General features: G+C 39.8%; 1 long non-coding RNA gene across 1 annotated transcript; it reads left to right on the top strand.

Moving 5' to 3' along the window:
* Window positions 1-1,609: 1,609 nt before the first annotated feature.
* On the top strand, window positions 1,610-11,473 carry LOC134168127 (uncharacterized). The gene is made up of 3 exons (XR_009966441.1): window positions 1,610-2,804; window positions 5,584-5,772; window positions 8,725-11,473. It is a non-coding gene; the product is annotated as an uncharacterized LOC134168127 (long non-coding RNA).
* Window positions 11,474-15,160: the final 3,687 nt, after the last annotated feature.

Here is a 15,160-nt window from a genome sequence, read left to right as displayed (position 1 = left end):
GTCAAGAAGGGGACAAGGGGGAATCGCAAAATGTCCCCATGCCCCCTCTGTCAAGGGTGAATCAGCAAATGTCTCCAGCTCCAGAAAAGCTGGAAGCAACACAGCTGTTGCCTCCATCAGGCTCCGGGAAGGACACCCATGGTGTCAGGCTCTGGGAAGGCCAGACATCATCAAGCTCTGGGAAAGTCACCCTCTGACAGGCTTTGGAAGGGGCAGCAGGAGCTCTGCTGCATGGATGTGTGCTCTGGGCATGTGCTGCCATGTTTGAGTACTTGGCTGTGCAATGCCAACTCTCTCCAGTATTGCCTCCAACGGACATCAGCTAATCACAAAACCTGGAAATATCCTCGTAAGTACACTTTCCCTTCTGGTAAAAAGAGAGACGGGGTTTAAGTTGAGCATGGGGATACAGCCATGTCAGTTTCCTAAGCTCCAGAGCGAAAATAAAAACAAACAGACTAGGATTCTTTATTTTTCTCCTTCCAGCAATTATATAAGGGGCAATTTTCTTCTAACTCCAGTTACGGTTTGCAAGCAATGTTTACAACATGTGTAGTGTTTTGCTTACTTAAGTTTTGCCCAATATCCTGTTTTGAATAATACGTTTCTACCACGGGCCCTTGAAAATTAAAACATGTTCAGAGAGAAACATAAAACCTTGAGACATTGGTCTGCTAACACTGTAAGCGCTCCTCCCTTTTCTCAACCCCACATGAATACTAATACTTACATTTAATAAATGTGCATTTCTGATTGTTGTGTTACTTTCTCAACCTCGTAAAGTCAGCATTCTTTGATGAGACAAAGGTAAAGTCCCTGAGTAAACTCTTAATTTCTTCTCCTTGAACAGCAGAGATGAAGACATCTGGAAGACAAACAGGAATCTACCCTAAACAAACACCAATATAACCACCCAGGGAGATATTTCGTGTGCTTCCACTGAAGATGCAAAAGCATCTCTGAGCAAATAATTAGTTGAAGGGAATAATCTGAATAAGTATTGAAGAAAACATAATGAATTCTTCCTCTTCAAGAAACTATGAAATACTTCATTGTGCACTTCTCAGTATTTTTCATTGGGGTATAAATTACTAGTTCCCTTTCTGCCTGGAAATGTGCCCTCCACGAACCTGTCTGCTTCTACACAGAACTGTGGAAGCCGCCTGAGCAACAGTCACAGCCCCAGAATGAGGTGATCAAGCATTTTGTTTGCTTTTGGCAAACCTCCATCATTTTTTTGATTCACCTTGCAAGATACTGTGAAGTTCTTATACAAAGTGCAAACAGGTTTTAGTCATGAAGTAGAAGAGGTGTCATTACCTTTACTTTGTTTTTCTTTAAGCAAGTTTAATCTTTTCAGAATTACCTTGAAAATAATCACAGCAGGCTCGTGACAGTCACATTTTAGAATACACATTATTCTAGGGAGGTTTGGTAAAACATTAAATGTGTGGGCAATATCACTCAGTACAGAATATTTAGTTACAAAATGAAAATAAGATTATTAACCTTATAAGCAAACAAAAACTACCTGAACAGACCGGACCAACCAAAAACACCAACAAACATCCAAACACCACCACTCATTATCCCTGTGCTGGCTTACCACTCCTCAGAACTGCACTGCATGTAGGTACCAAGATATATTCGGCCATAAGTTTTTTAAGTGAGGGTGCAAGTAACCATAAGGGATGACAGGAGGAAATGACCTGTCAGCTGCCAGAAAAGACCCTTAAACCAAGTCATGCGCTTGCTGTGTTTGTTACGACAAGTCAGTTATTCCTTTGGGTTTGAGGGATTTTATTGTTTTTTCCTGACACCAAGCTACACATCTTGTATTTTAACATTATTACACTGCGTAACACAGTGCCCTTTAAGTAGTATGGGATTTCATTTCCTGAATGCAAACTAGACTGCAGGAGAGGTTAATAAGCAGAATAGAGAATTATCTGTTTCATGTAGGCTATAAATTTAACAGTGTGTGAGTTTTTCTTTTTGGCTCTTATCCAGTTACTCTTCTTTGTACATAAAGCCTTGGTCCCCAGCACACCAGTGAATTGTTGTAAAAAAGGCATAATATTCTGAAACCTCATAAAAAGAGAGAAAAGCAGCAACAATTAAACCACACGCATAGAGCTATCTCCTGTATGATTGTTTCCCATAAAAGTCAATTTTATTTCACTTCTAAAATTACTCAGACGAACACAAAATGACTGATCGTTGCATTAGATGTTGTTCATAGCATATATTTAAGCCAGCTAATCAAAGACGACCCATTCTCCAGTTTTAACAATATTCTATTTCATGATTAGCAAACAAGCTGTCAGCCTCGCTACGTTTCCTCACAGATGTTAGGTTAATCTAGGTAATTCTGATGACAACAACGTTTTGAGTGTAGTATTGTATTCTGTAAAACAGCTCCATAAAGCAGCAGGGCAGTTTTACCTGTGAACTGCTTGTTTCAGGACGCAATACAGTCCAGACAGGAAAGCAATGAAGAGTATGCATCAATTTGCACCAGGCGACTGAGAGTCATGTCACAGCAGGCAATACAACCACATCTAACATGGTATAGAGCAGTCATGTTTGCACCTTACTCAGACCAACTTAGTTAAAGGATGTTTTCAGGTTTTTATAGTTTTCCCTTTCCTTTTTCACACGGCACATTATGAGAGATCTGAACTGGAACGCAGAAGATGATGACATGCTTCCCCAGCACATCTCCACTTCCTCATGAAAGCCAGAGAAAACCCAGCAACACAGGTATAGTGGTCTACACATGCTACGCATCAAGAAACACGAAGGTACAAACACTTCCCTCTCCTCTCTCTTTCTCTCCTTAAAAGGATCCAAAATCATTCTTTTATTCCAGCCAGCTGAGGATTGTTAGAACTAAAACAACAGCTTTTTAAAACCCTGAAAGTACTAGAGAACACCTGGGAAGTGAAAAGTGCCATATCCTTGAAGAATAACAATACAACATAAATCCAACACTTAGGAGGAAGGGAACATCATCAAGCTATTTTAAAGTAGGTACAAGTAGCTTCTCTCATTTCTAGCACACAAACACTGAAATTCAGGTTTTGAAATGCTGATTTAATTCAAACTGTATCCAGTTTTTAAATCTCACCTCTTCAGCTGCTGATTGGGGATTTTAGCACTGCAAAGCAGCCAAGTTTAGAGGAGCGAGAGAACAAATGCTTTCAAGACTCCCTGTTCTGCTTGACTTACTCACTTGGAGAAAATTCAAACCAATACAAGAGAACAAAAAGGTGCTTTTCCCCCCAGGCTATATTTTTTCTGTTTGACTGATTCCTGACCATCTTATTAACAAAACTTCCAAGCTTACCATCAAATGCAATAAACATTAGACACACTGCTAGTTAGAGAAGTTGTTCTACAGTCTCTGCCTTAAAAGTTTATCAACAGTCTCTGTGCTGGGGACTTTTATTTCACATTCATTGGTGGACAATTGCTAAAAAATAGGCAACTGTCCTGCAATTATTGACTCTTACAGTTTCACTGTCTTGCGTTTGTGGTTTCTCTGGCTGTCAAACTCACTCCTTAGCAGGCTATTGTCAATCCTGGCTTCCGAACCTTCCCCTAAAGCATTAACCCTTTCCTCGTTCAGAAACCAGAATCATGGCCTATTTCAGACAGGTCTTCAGAGAAGTCCGTGCTTCAAGAACAAAATACAGCTGATCCAGCCAGCTGCATTAGTTGATCATGTACTATATTACACATGCAACTCTTCCGTTAGCCTACTGGAATTCAGGATCAGTAACAACAGCCTGGTGGCTAATCTGCCAGCAAAGGCAATTTCCAATACTACTTGATATGCACAGAGTTTTGTAGATACATTGTAAGCAATGAGGTGTTAATGGTCCTCCTCTATGGGAGCTGGAAGCAAATATGTTAACTGATCTCATTTAAATACAAGAATACTAAACACTCAGATTAAATTCCTCTCTATGGTAAAATCACAAAAGAGGATGCCTGGTGCTACCACCTGAGACAAGAGGTCAGAGAGAAGCCTACAGCTAACAGGTAATGTAATTCCTACACTATTTCAGAGGTGCTCAGTGAAGACAGAACTACAGCTCTGAGGAGTGAGCTGTAACTCCTAAAGCAGCACAGACTCTGAGCCAAGGGGAGTCCTTCCAAAAAGCAGGACGGGGAATGGTGTTTGCTGCTGTTTATTTTGTTCCTGCTGTTCTTCAAGGAAAGAGAAAACAACGAAATGAATTTCAGTAAGAAGATCCCCCAACCTGCTGTCACTCTCTCAGAGCCAAAGAACCACCACCGTACCTTTGGCTTGCTGCTGTTGGACCAAGCGTACAGGAATACCCCTATTTGACGACTGATTTGAGCCCTAAGAGCCTTCGAAGACCCAGTAACCCCGTGGCTCTGACTTTCAGCAGGTTCTTTATTGAAGGAAACAAATCTCCTTGCAGCAGCTACTTATCTTAAAGAGCCTTCGGGAATTCTAGTTTTCAAGCTAAAAAGTGACAGTTGACAAGTTACTCCTCAATGAAGCGTAACTGGCAGGGTTAGCCGGTCAGTAGTGACTGTGCTCCCTAATTGCACAGGGGAGAAGGTTTATGCTTCTTGAATGACAGCCTTGCCAGTCTGTCCAAGCTGATCCCTTTCTTTAGGATACAGTTCTACCCTAAAGAAAGTACCAGTAAAATACACCCGATACACAGAAATCTTGAGACACTGGGTCGATTAAACTGACCTACATGGGTTTTAAACCCTGTGTAATTCTTTAACACTGCCAGTGAAACATGAGAAAGCCAAAATCCTCCCATGTAAAAGATTTGTTTTTCTGATAAATTGCTAAGTGAGCTCTAAGGAGAGGGCTCATTTGATTTTTGCAGAGGTGTTTTGTTTGGGTTTTTTTCTGGTACAGAAATATATGATGGGCTGTCCTTACCATACTTTGCTATATTTTCTCTCATTTTTCAGTGTAAACCCACCACAGATAGAGTCCTTCCCAGGGACAGAGTACATCCTGCTGTTCCAGGCTGATGACATAGCAAGCAAGCATAGTGGATTGGAATATTTCAACTTCAAATGGAAATGAAGAGGGACATAACTGTGGTAACAAGAACCTGGTGTATATTAAACCAGAAATTAATAGGTAGGTAGCATTTATCTGTACTATTTTATCTGTTCCTGAAAACTAAGATGCTTGCTATTGCATTAAAAGCTATCATTAATTATTAGCTTGCTTTTTAAACTAACAATGCCACATTAAACAAACAAGTTTTTCAAGCTTTAAGAACAAATGTAACACTAACTTTATAAGGACATAAAATGTGTTCATTTATATCCAAAATTTCTTCATGCATAATATTCATTAGAATGAATTAAAATGGCCATTTTGGATGCTAGGCCAGCTGTGTTCTTCACAAAGTATAACAACTTGGGGTTTTGTCTACCACATAGACACACCTATGTCAAGAAGCAGACCTTGCAGCGTATCAGTGATCTTGTGTGACTCTACGTACCTAGAACAGTCTTAGAACAGACTCATTTCTTAGACTATTTCAGCAATGCTGTTTCATGGGTTGCTCACAGATCTGCTTGGAGAACATGGGCAGATTTATCAGCAACATTTTAAGATGGCTGCAAGTGTTCACCACCTCCTCAACCAGGCTGGCAGGACCCAAGTCTCCACTACAGCTTCCCCACTCCGTCTGCAGAGCTAAGCCACAATGGCTGACAGTGGTGGGTCTGCACAATAGCACCCAAGAACAGTGTGAGAAGGTGAGCTGCAGTTCTCATTCCTCCCTCTACCTCACACAGGCAATACTGGCTGAGCCAGGCAGCTGGGGACAAGGATGTTCATACAAGCACTTTGCCTACCAGCTGATACACAGCCAGCTTTCCTGCAGCTCCTGCCTGCTCTTCATGAGCTTGGTAAGTATTCTTAACCAAGTGACAAAGTGCCAAGATCCACAGGAGGAAAACTGGGGGAAAACAAAACTAATCTGTCTACAAAGCTGAAGCTATTGCCATCAGAAAGCATTAAACATAAGTAAGTTTACAGAGTGATTTACAAGCTGTTCCAAAGAGAGGCTATCTGAAATCCTTCATCTTCTACCTTTCTCACAACAAATGCCTGAAGCAGAAAAAATAATAGAAAAGAAAATCTTGTGTAGATTTTTAATTAAAATTAGGGCTAGAAACATTCAATGAGAAGTGACCTGTTATTTGAACACTGCAACATAAAAGCTTCCTAGCAGCGTATCTGTTTGGATCACAGTAAGAAGTGTTGCACTCAGCACTGAGTAACCCAGACCCTGACGAAACCAGAAAGCCTGTACTCAAAGAAAAAGCCCTCTCTCATGTAAGTGCATTTTGCCCAAGCACCACTTTTATAACATGAACATGGGGAGAAATTCCTCACCAGCTTCAGAATGCTGCAATTTCCCAGCAAAGCTGTTGCCAAAAAAAAATAAATAAATAAAATGTATATACTTAAGATGTATTTATTCTCTTGTATACTCTCTTGTTGAGCTAAAGCATATGCAGAAGTGATCCTCTTCACTGCAGATACAAGGTTTGCTTGCAGTTAAAAATGAGCTGGTGTGTACAAGGCTGATGAAGAGTTATTAGATGAAATAGCATGTGACACTACACAGACTTACAGTAGCAAGGACAAGAACCATTCCACAGAAGTTTAATAAAAAGAAGAAAAACTCGCATTTTTCTAGCTTTAATAAACTAATGTTGCAGCTAAACTCCCCACAGATCAGGAAAATCCTTTTTGTTATCAAAAATATAGCAATAAAGAGGAAATAGAGACTGTTAAGAAGCTAAGGTGAGAAGGGAACAACCACCATGCAGAGTTCTCAGCTAAACAAGGGGACGGTAAGAGAAAACAGTCATCTGCACCCTCCTATCCATGTAGTTATGCAAAAGCCATTTTGCATCTTTCTCTATCCATCTGTGATACTACAGAGCTTCCTCAGACTTGAACTGCATAGTCCTTGGCTAAAGCCTGTTACCTACAGGTAGGAGATCATCTTCCTTTTATTAATACATCATATCACAACCTACATACCGGAAGGATGTAACAAAAGAGAAAATACCACTTGTTCTTTGTGCAGCTTGTGGTCACTTCCCCTGGCACCCACATTCTGCACAAGGCATAACCACTGCATGAGAGCATATGCTAAGAAAATGAACTGAAAAAGACTCATTTTTATACTAAGCAATGTTTGATTTTCCTAATTATATTCTTGGTTAATTCGGTCTTACATATAAGGTTTCAAAGGTCCTTGAATGATGATCAGAGACAAAACTTCTAAAGAGAAAAAAATATCTGTGTATTTCCACCCAGTATCAGAAAGGAAGAGACACAAAATAAAACCTGCCGTTGTGGCTTTTAGCAAAGTTTATTCTGAAAGTGCCAAGGCCACTGAAATGTCACATCTGTCACAAACTGTTCAGAGTTTATAATACTCCTAAATTTCACAAGTAAGCTGGATTACAAGAGCACTAACCCCTTTTTAACTTTGTACTTCATGGAATAAGAGTATTATCTGCAATCTATTTTTGACTGGATTCCAAGTTTTGTTATAAAAGCCTTACACAGACGAGTCATGTATTATCAGCATTCTTCTGACCCTTACTGCCCTTTTCTCCTCAAGAAAATTCACTAGAAATTCACAAATAATTTTATGACATTTAGCAAGTTCTTTCAGCACTGAAGTGAAAGGGTTTTTTTAGAGAGTAGTTGAAAGCAAATGATAATGGAAGGGTTACCATGAAAGAAAGAAAAGTAATTTCAATATCCAAGAGCATACAAACCATTCAGTCCCAACATCTGAAAACATTGAGACATAAGATACCAGGTTTCATGTGAAAGGAAACAGGACAAAAAATATTTGGATTAAATGGATGAAGAAATTCTACTAACTAGGGCATTTCTGGGGAAACTGGGGTGGAAGGGGGAAGACAGTATACTTTCTACATGAAGGAATAAGCTATTTCTTCTGAGGGACCTCCCCAGTGGAGTTGTGAAGTTACCCTGTTGCACGACTAAGGAAGCAGCCATCTGCCAAACCTGTTTCTCTTGCACTCACACATCTTAGAGGCAGGGAGGTCTGGGTCATCAGCCTGTGCCCCCCTGCACTCCTAATGACACCTCCTCCCTTTGCAGACCTCCACCTCACCTGGCTGACAAGGAAAGAAGACAGGAGTTCACACATGAACAGCAGACAATTCTTACTTTATGAGAAAGAGTGATACAGTGCTGCCCCAGAGAGAGATGGAGATTTGTGCTAAAATACTGGTTTCTTGGTTCTGGAGGTGTAAGCGGGCCACCTGATTCTCTGTTTCATTTGCATCTGTTTAAATAATGCAGTCCCATGTTCTCTGTTTCCATACAGGACAAAACAGCTACTCAAAATGGCTGAGATAAAGAGAATGGTTTCTGCCTTCTCTCTCATGTTGATCTTCTATTAGTTCCTTAATACATTTATTCCCCTTTCTCTCCTTCAATCTGAAATAAAAGCAATTCTGAGAGGTGTTTGCTCAGAGTAAACTTTGTATCAGAAACTTGGGATGCTCAAGGGCTGAAAAGAAATGATGGCTCATAGGACGTGAAAACAATAATAATTCATTCAATATTGCTCCAGATCCTCTGCACAGTGCATTAATATGAGCCTTTTGAAATTCAAGCTATAATTTTGTATGTCTTTTCCTTTCTAGCCTGTGTGAATCATCACCCTCTCTTGGACTAAGAAAAGAAGGCAATATTATCCCCACTTTATGGATGAAGCACAGAAGATTAAGTGTCATGCCACAAATCAAAGAGAAGTCTTCAGAAGAGCTCCTGAACCAAAGTCTGGTACTTTCACCACATGATAATTTTCCTCTGCCAGGTATTTAAATTTTACCCGGTAGTTCAGGAGCTCCCGTTAGCACTGAATTCATTCCACCACCTGTCACCAATGAAAGTGAAAGAGATTAGAGTTCATGAAGAAAATCCCATCTGTCCCCTCATTATCACAGCTTCCCCTTACTGAAGATGGGACATGGCTACAGAGTGCTGGCGAAGGAACTGAGAGTTCAAGTGGAAGGGAAAGAGCAAATGACATTGCAGAGGCCACAGCAATTTCCAGAGAACAATAGAGGAAGTCTCTGTCGTTTTGCTTGCTCTGCCTGACACAGACACCAGTCTGGACCTTGAGATAATCATTGTGAAAGACTTGAGGGTGAACACATGACAGGATGGGTTTCTGGAAAAGTGCCATTTTGTCTTGGTGTACATTCATTAGATTTTAAACCAAGGTGACAGAAAGAATTAATCTGTATTTCTAATATTTTGTAAATAATGTTTCATTACTATTCTCATGCATTGAGTTTTATACTTTACAAGTGATTGTGATTTGCACCTACTGACTTTGCTTTCCATGCTTGCACTGACACTGAACATCTTTTAAGCTAACACATTTGCCCTCTCCTTAACCCTTAGGAGGATGTGGGCTGATTTCACCCAGATAACAATCTCAGTGTCAGAAAGTAGCAGCATAAAATGTAACATTTGAGAGGAATAATGATAAAGCTATGCAGGGGAACCATAGGGCCCAGAAAACATCGTTTCATGTGCTCAGAAGCTTTTCTCTGTACAGGCATAATAATATCACAGCAATGAGGATTATACAGCCTGTTTGCAATCCTTCCTTGATATAAGAGTAAAGGCTGCAAAGGTGTGAAAGATGAATCCTGAGATACCCACTATATATGCATACACCTTGGAATGAAATGAAAATCGAGTGAACAGATTTTCTTCAAATATTGCTTTGCTATTAGTGTGATAGTGTTAGCTACTGCTCAAATGATGCTTAGTATGCTACATGTGAATGGAGGAGATTGTGCTTCTGCATTTTCCAAAGCTAAATACAGGAAGTGTACATCATAAATGTATGGCTGTATACAGATGTATTTACTCACCTTTCTACACACAGTATGGAACTACTACAACTACACAGTTGGTTCTTCGCCTTCTTCCAAGTCCTTTTGGAAATTTTCACCTGTGGATATTGGTTAAACCCCATTAAAAAACAAAATAGCTTCTTAAGCAGGTAAGATTGCTACTATAAAGATAGCTTGTGTTTCTGACAGAAAGGAATGTTCAGTCTATTAATCCAGGTTTGGGTGATTTATATTAATTATTAACACATTTCTAATGAGATCCTAGGAATGCCTGGGAGTCCATGAAGCACAAAAATCCTCGTAACTTCAGTTTGGAAACATCTTTATCTGTCCTGGGTTAATACTCTGTGAGTATTAAATCCAAGTCTTGGCATTCTGAAGCCATCTGTATTCTGATCTTTTGCTGGGCAGTCCAGCAGGAGGTGCTCCTACATGGAAGATGTGACAAACTAATTTTAACCTCCCAAGCTACAAAATGACCTAATTCCTAATAAATGTTGAAGAGATTCTGATTAATAGAAATGATCTTTTGGGCAGCTTAAATCTGTGTTTTCTGTCTCATATGGGCCTGAACAGTTCTTCTTTATACTAGAGCAATAGCATGACATTGAATGTCCAGGGGTTTGGAAATGGGAAGCCTCTATGAACACACAACCCCACTGAAATTTATTTTAAAACTCCTACTGACTTCACTGGGGCAAAAATTTCATCCTTCATTCTGGAATGTCCAATAAATGCATGTGATAACTCATCCCAGCTTGTTCCAATAACGGCTTTCCTGAACAGGACACAGTTGTCCCCAGAGCAGGTAGCAACAGCTCAGCTTCTGATGTGGGAGGCATGTGATCTATTTCAATCAATCAATGAGCTATAGATCAATAAGACAGGAAGGTTCAGTGTTAAAAAACTAAATAATGATTGCTTTCTATTTCAACTTCAAGTCTCAGTTGCCCATCTTTGCTGAATCTGCAAGACAGAGCACAAAGATAAACAACGAGAAATAAAAAATAGAGAGCACATCACTTATAGCAAGACCAAAGGCAAACAGAAGATCCTATGCCTTTTGTACATGAAAACGCAGCAATGTAGTCAGTAAATGCAGGAAAAAAAAAGTGGTTTTATTTCACAACTTAGTTTTAGTATTTGAAAATGCATGTACTCATTCTCACCTGATTTAAACATTATGATACAAAATTAATGTCCTGATTATGTAGATGGTCACCCCAATGACCACTTCCATGATGAAGAACTAATATCAGTGTGCACAAGCAGTCAGCCACAGGAGGTAATGTTCTAAGCAAAAACTATTTTTAAATGCTGATTGACAGACTTTATATAAAAAGGTGATCGAAGTAATACTCAGAACATCAAAACCGCAGGGGTATAAGCACTGCAGTTAAAGTCTAGGATTCAGAAAAGTTTTATGTTGTCTTCAGAACCTGTAAGACTTAGCATTCATAATATGCAATCCTTTGAGCATTATGAATTAACCAAGTAAGCTTTTAAAACTCAACGTCAGCGTGGCAGCAAGCAAAGTAAATTTTAGTCTGTAATAGTCATACTTGAAACTTTGAGGTATTTTGATTTATTGTTGTTATTTTTACTGCAAGATTTTAAGGTCAGAAAAGACTATTATCTCATCTGATCTAGCTTCCTGCCCATCTCCAGTCATTAGCTCTCACATCTCAGCCAGATCTCTTCAGGAAGAGCTCTGAGAGGGAGCTTTACAGTTTTCACCAAAATGTCAGTGACCGAGCTGCCAGATATGCCAGAAGCATCTACAGTGCAAGAAGCACAAGTGATGTGCCTGGAGATGAACCTACAAATGCCAACTACACCTTGCCATTACAGGAAGAGGCTAAAGCTTAAATGCGCTATTAGTCTGGCAAAATGCTTCACTGGCCTTACCCTTCTGTATTTGATTTTTCTGTATGTTCACAAATGTTCCAAACGCAAATAAGATACATATGCAGAACTGTGTAAGCTGTCTGTTTAAAGGGCATGTTTTAGAGCATGCTCTAGAGAGCATTCACATTTTAACAAACACACACACACACACACGCTGCCATGCCACCCTCCCCTCCAGTCCATTAAAATTTAACACAGCAGAGTGGTACAAACCCCTGATTGAGATTAGACCATTCTGATGATAAAAGTAAGTGAAGTTCCTGCTGGCAACAGGAAGCCTAGGAAAGAGTAATTTAGAAATCTCAAGTCTCCTTCTAGTGAAGGCATGAGTTCATAGCATGCTAAGAGACTGAAGGCTCTAGCTCACGTTCACTAAGCAAACAGCTGTGGCAATGGAAAGCTGTACTTCACCCAGCTGTGCATCAAAACTTGGACAGATGTTACCATTCTTGCAGAGGAAAATGAAACCCGTGACATCACCTTCTCTCTTTCAGCTTTCTCCCGTATTTCAGGACCAAAGCTACACTGACTGTCAACTTGTACAAACTATGAATGAAACAGACACCTCGAATTCCCATGCTAATACATCTTACCAGCACTAGATTTGCTTTAGCCCCACTGCCAGATCAATGTATCCAGCTGCATTTACTGTCAGATACAATGTATCAGCCCCACTGTCAGATACAATGTATCCAGGTGCAGAGTCTTTTCTGTTCAACATTCATCCTCACATGGGTAACTGAGTAGCAATTTTCGACTTGTAAGAGAGCATACTGCCAACTGCATTAAAACCAGAACTCACAAACATCATTCTGGTAGATTCCTCTCAAAACCCCAGGCTGGCTGGCTGCATACTTCAGTGTTAGTGCCTTACATGCCTGCCCTGCATAGAGACAACTCTCACTACTGAGTTCATCTGTTTCAATCCATTTCTATGTCTGTGCCAGGGTTTAAGTGAGGTGAGCAGACAACTGAAGCCTTCCTGTAGCATGGTACTGCTTTGCTACTTGTTACGACCTCTGAGGGTCTTTGGGCTCTGAATTACAACCATTTGATTTCTTTCTGCTTCAATTAATGAAAGGGCCCACGTAAAGATAAGGGAAGTCTGGTGTTAGGTGAACTTTTACAGAAGTTAGTTGTTTCAGTATCAGTCTCCAGGGACAGCAGGCATTAGATGCTCCAAGATCAAAGAGTTCTTTTTAATCTACCAATTAATCACCTTCTCAGCACATTCACAAATAACAAGCATGGTTAAAATCTTAATACCAAGGTATTACAAAATAGGCCTGCATATATCCCTTACTGCTCTCAGAACACAATCTCAGTCTTTGAAATTGCTTGATACAAAGAGTGATACTGATACTGGTATTACTGTGATACATCCTCCAGCCTAATTAATGGAGATTTCTGGTCCACAACACTCTCCCTTTTTCTTGACTATCAGTACTGAATTGCAGCAAGAAAATCAGTCTTATCATGCTCTTAGCCAAAAGAAGGCAAGCAGACAGATCCTACTTATTTCACTGTCTGTAGCAGCAAAGTCTGCCTCCTCTTAAGGAGCGTGTTATAACCTCAATAAAACTTCAGATGACCTCCAAAAGGATTCAACAGAGAACTAAATGCAAAGCCAAGCATTAGGGTACAATCAGTCAAGAACCATGCACAGCTGAGGAAACTTTAGCCTGTTGCTCCTGCCCATGTGCAATACCAAAGTATTGCCTATTTGGAAATGTGTTACAGAGCAAGCTGCAGAAAAGGTTAGCGTGTGGAATTAACACATGACACAGAGATGAATGCTGATAGAAGCAGGCTTGGTGAAAGCAAAACCATGAATTGCAACAAGAGATGTAGGAAGAAAGAATTTACATGCTTGCGCATAAAAAGGAAGGACAACCAAACTGTATTAACATTTTAGTAGATGGGACAGAGACAGTCAGCAGTGGCTTCTGTTCCAAGAGAGTATGTTTCAGATTTATTCACATTTAGAAAGGGCACCATGCCGTAAGTGTTTGGGACTTTGCCCAAATTTACCAGCTTGCTTTACCAGTGAATGGCACTGCGCATTAAGACATGGATAGGATGGCTAAGAGTGGAGAAGAAAAGGACTAACTGTTCCAGGTATATTAGAAAATGAAACCAAAAGAGGGCTGCAAGAAATATTGCTACATGCACCCACAGCCAATTGTTCCAGTATATCACCTTAACACCGAAAATGTTGGCAACACCTGAACTATTCCAGATCATCACAGAAAATTGCTTAAAAGATATCCTGATACCCTGTAACAAAGAATGACAACACCTTCATTGCTGGCAGAAGTGCTGCTGAATATTTGTTATGTAGTTTTGAGTGGAAATATTAAAATCCCATTTTTTTTCTGTTACTAAAACATTTTTTAATACACGAAGAAATAATAACAAAATATTCCCAGTCACTTAGTATTAATTTTTCATTCTTTTTCCTACGCACAGTCTTGCCCAGTGCATTTCACTGTGAGGAGTACTCGAAGATTCTGTATTGTAAAGGAACTGTGAAGTAAGACAAAAGACATTCCTGCCACAGCAAACCAGCCTGCACTCACTGAACACGCACTAGTTCCTCTACAGTCTCTAAGTATTTCCACAGTTCTATTAAGTTATAACTGTAGGATTCACTGAAGTACTTCAAACTGCTTTAGAGTTCCATCAACAAGATTTTCAGGACCTGTAAGAGTTATTTAAATTTCTGTAGCCTTTCAGTCATTTTTATCACATCTGCTATCCATACAACCACTGTGCTGTTGGACTCATGTATAAAGACACTTCACTCCTGGGAATGGTTGCCACAGGAAAGGTTCCACACACATAGACCCAAGGGCTACACATACAGTATTAAATTTAACAGCTCAACGGAATAAACAATTACTGGGACTGAAATTCAATTGCCTATACTATGAAATTGCTAAAATAGTTCTGGTAGAGTTATAAATAAATCTTATATCAGAATTTAGCTCAGACCAGGGACTATTCCCAGGAGATATTCTGACTTTTTTGAATTTGTTCTGCAACTTCAGTGAGCTTGATAGTGAGAACAGTCTGTTCCATGCCTCGGATGTATTAGGATAGCTACAGCCTATCAGTATATAAATTAGGGTAGCAGCATTGCGGTAATCACTCATAGTAAATGAGCATTCAAAATGCTAGAGATGCACCTGTACATTTCACTTTCCTATACACAGACTTACTGAGGGTTAGCATGTACCAACTGTCAGTTGCCCCAGTCTGAAGAGCTCTTGTACAGATGTACAAAGAAGCAGCAAAGTTG

This window comes from Pezoporus occidentalis, unplaced genomic scaffold (assembly GCF_034315485.1).
Source record: "Pezoporus occidentalis ecotype Australia unplaced genomic scaffold, CSIRO_AGI_Poc_V1 ctg30, whole genome shotgun sequence".
NCBI classification, from domain to species: domain Eukaryota; kingdom Metazoa; phylum Chordata; class Aves; order Psittaciformes; family Psittacidae; genus Pezoporus; species Pezoporus occidentalis.
This window is presented reverse-complemented; position numbering and strand designations above follow the sequence as displayed.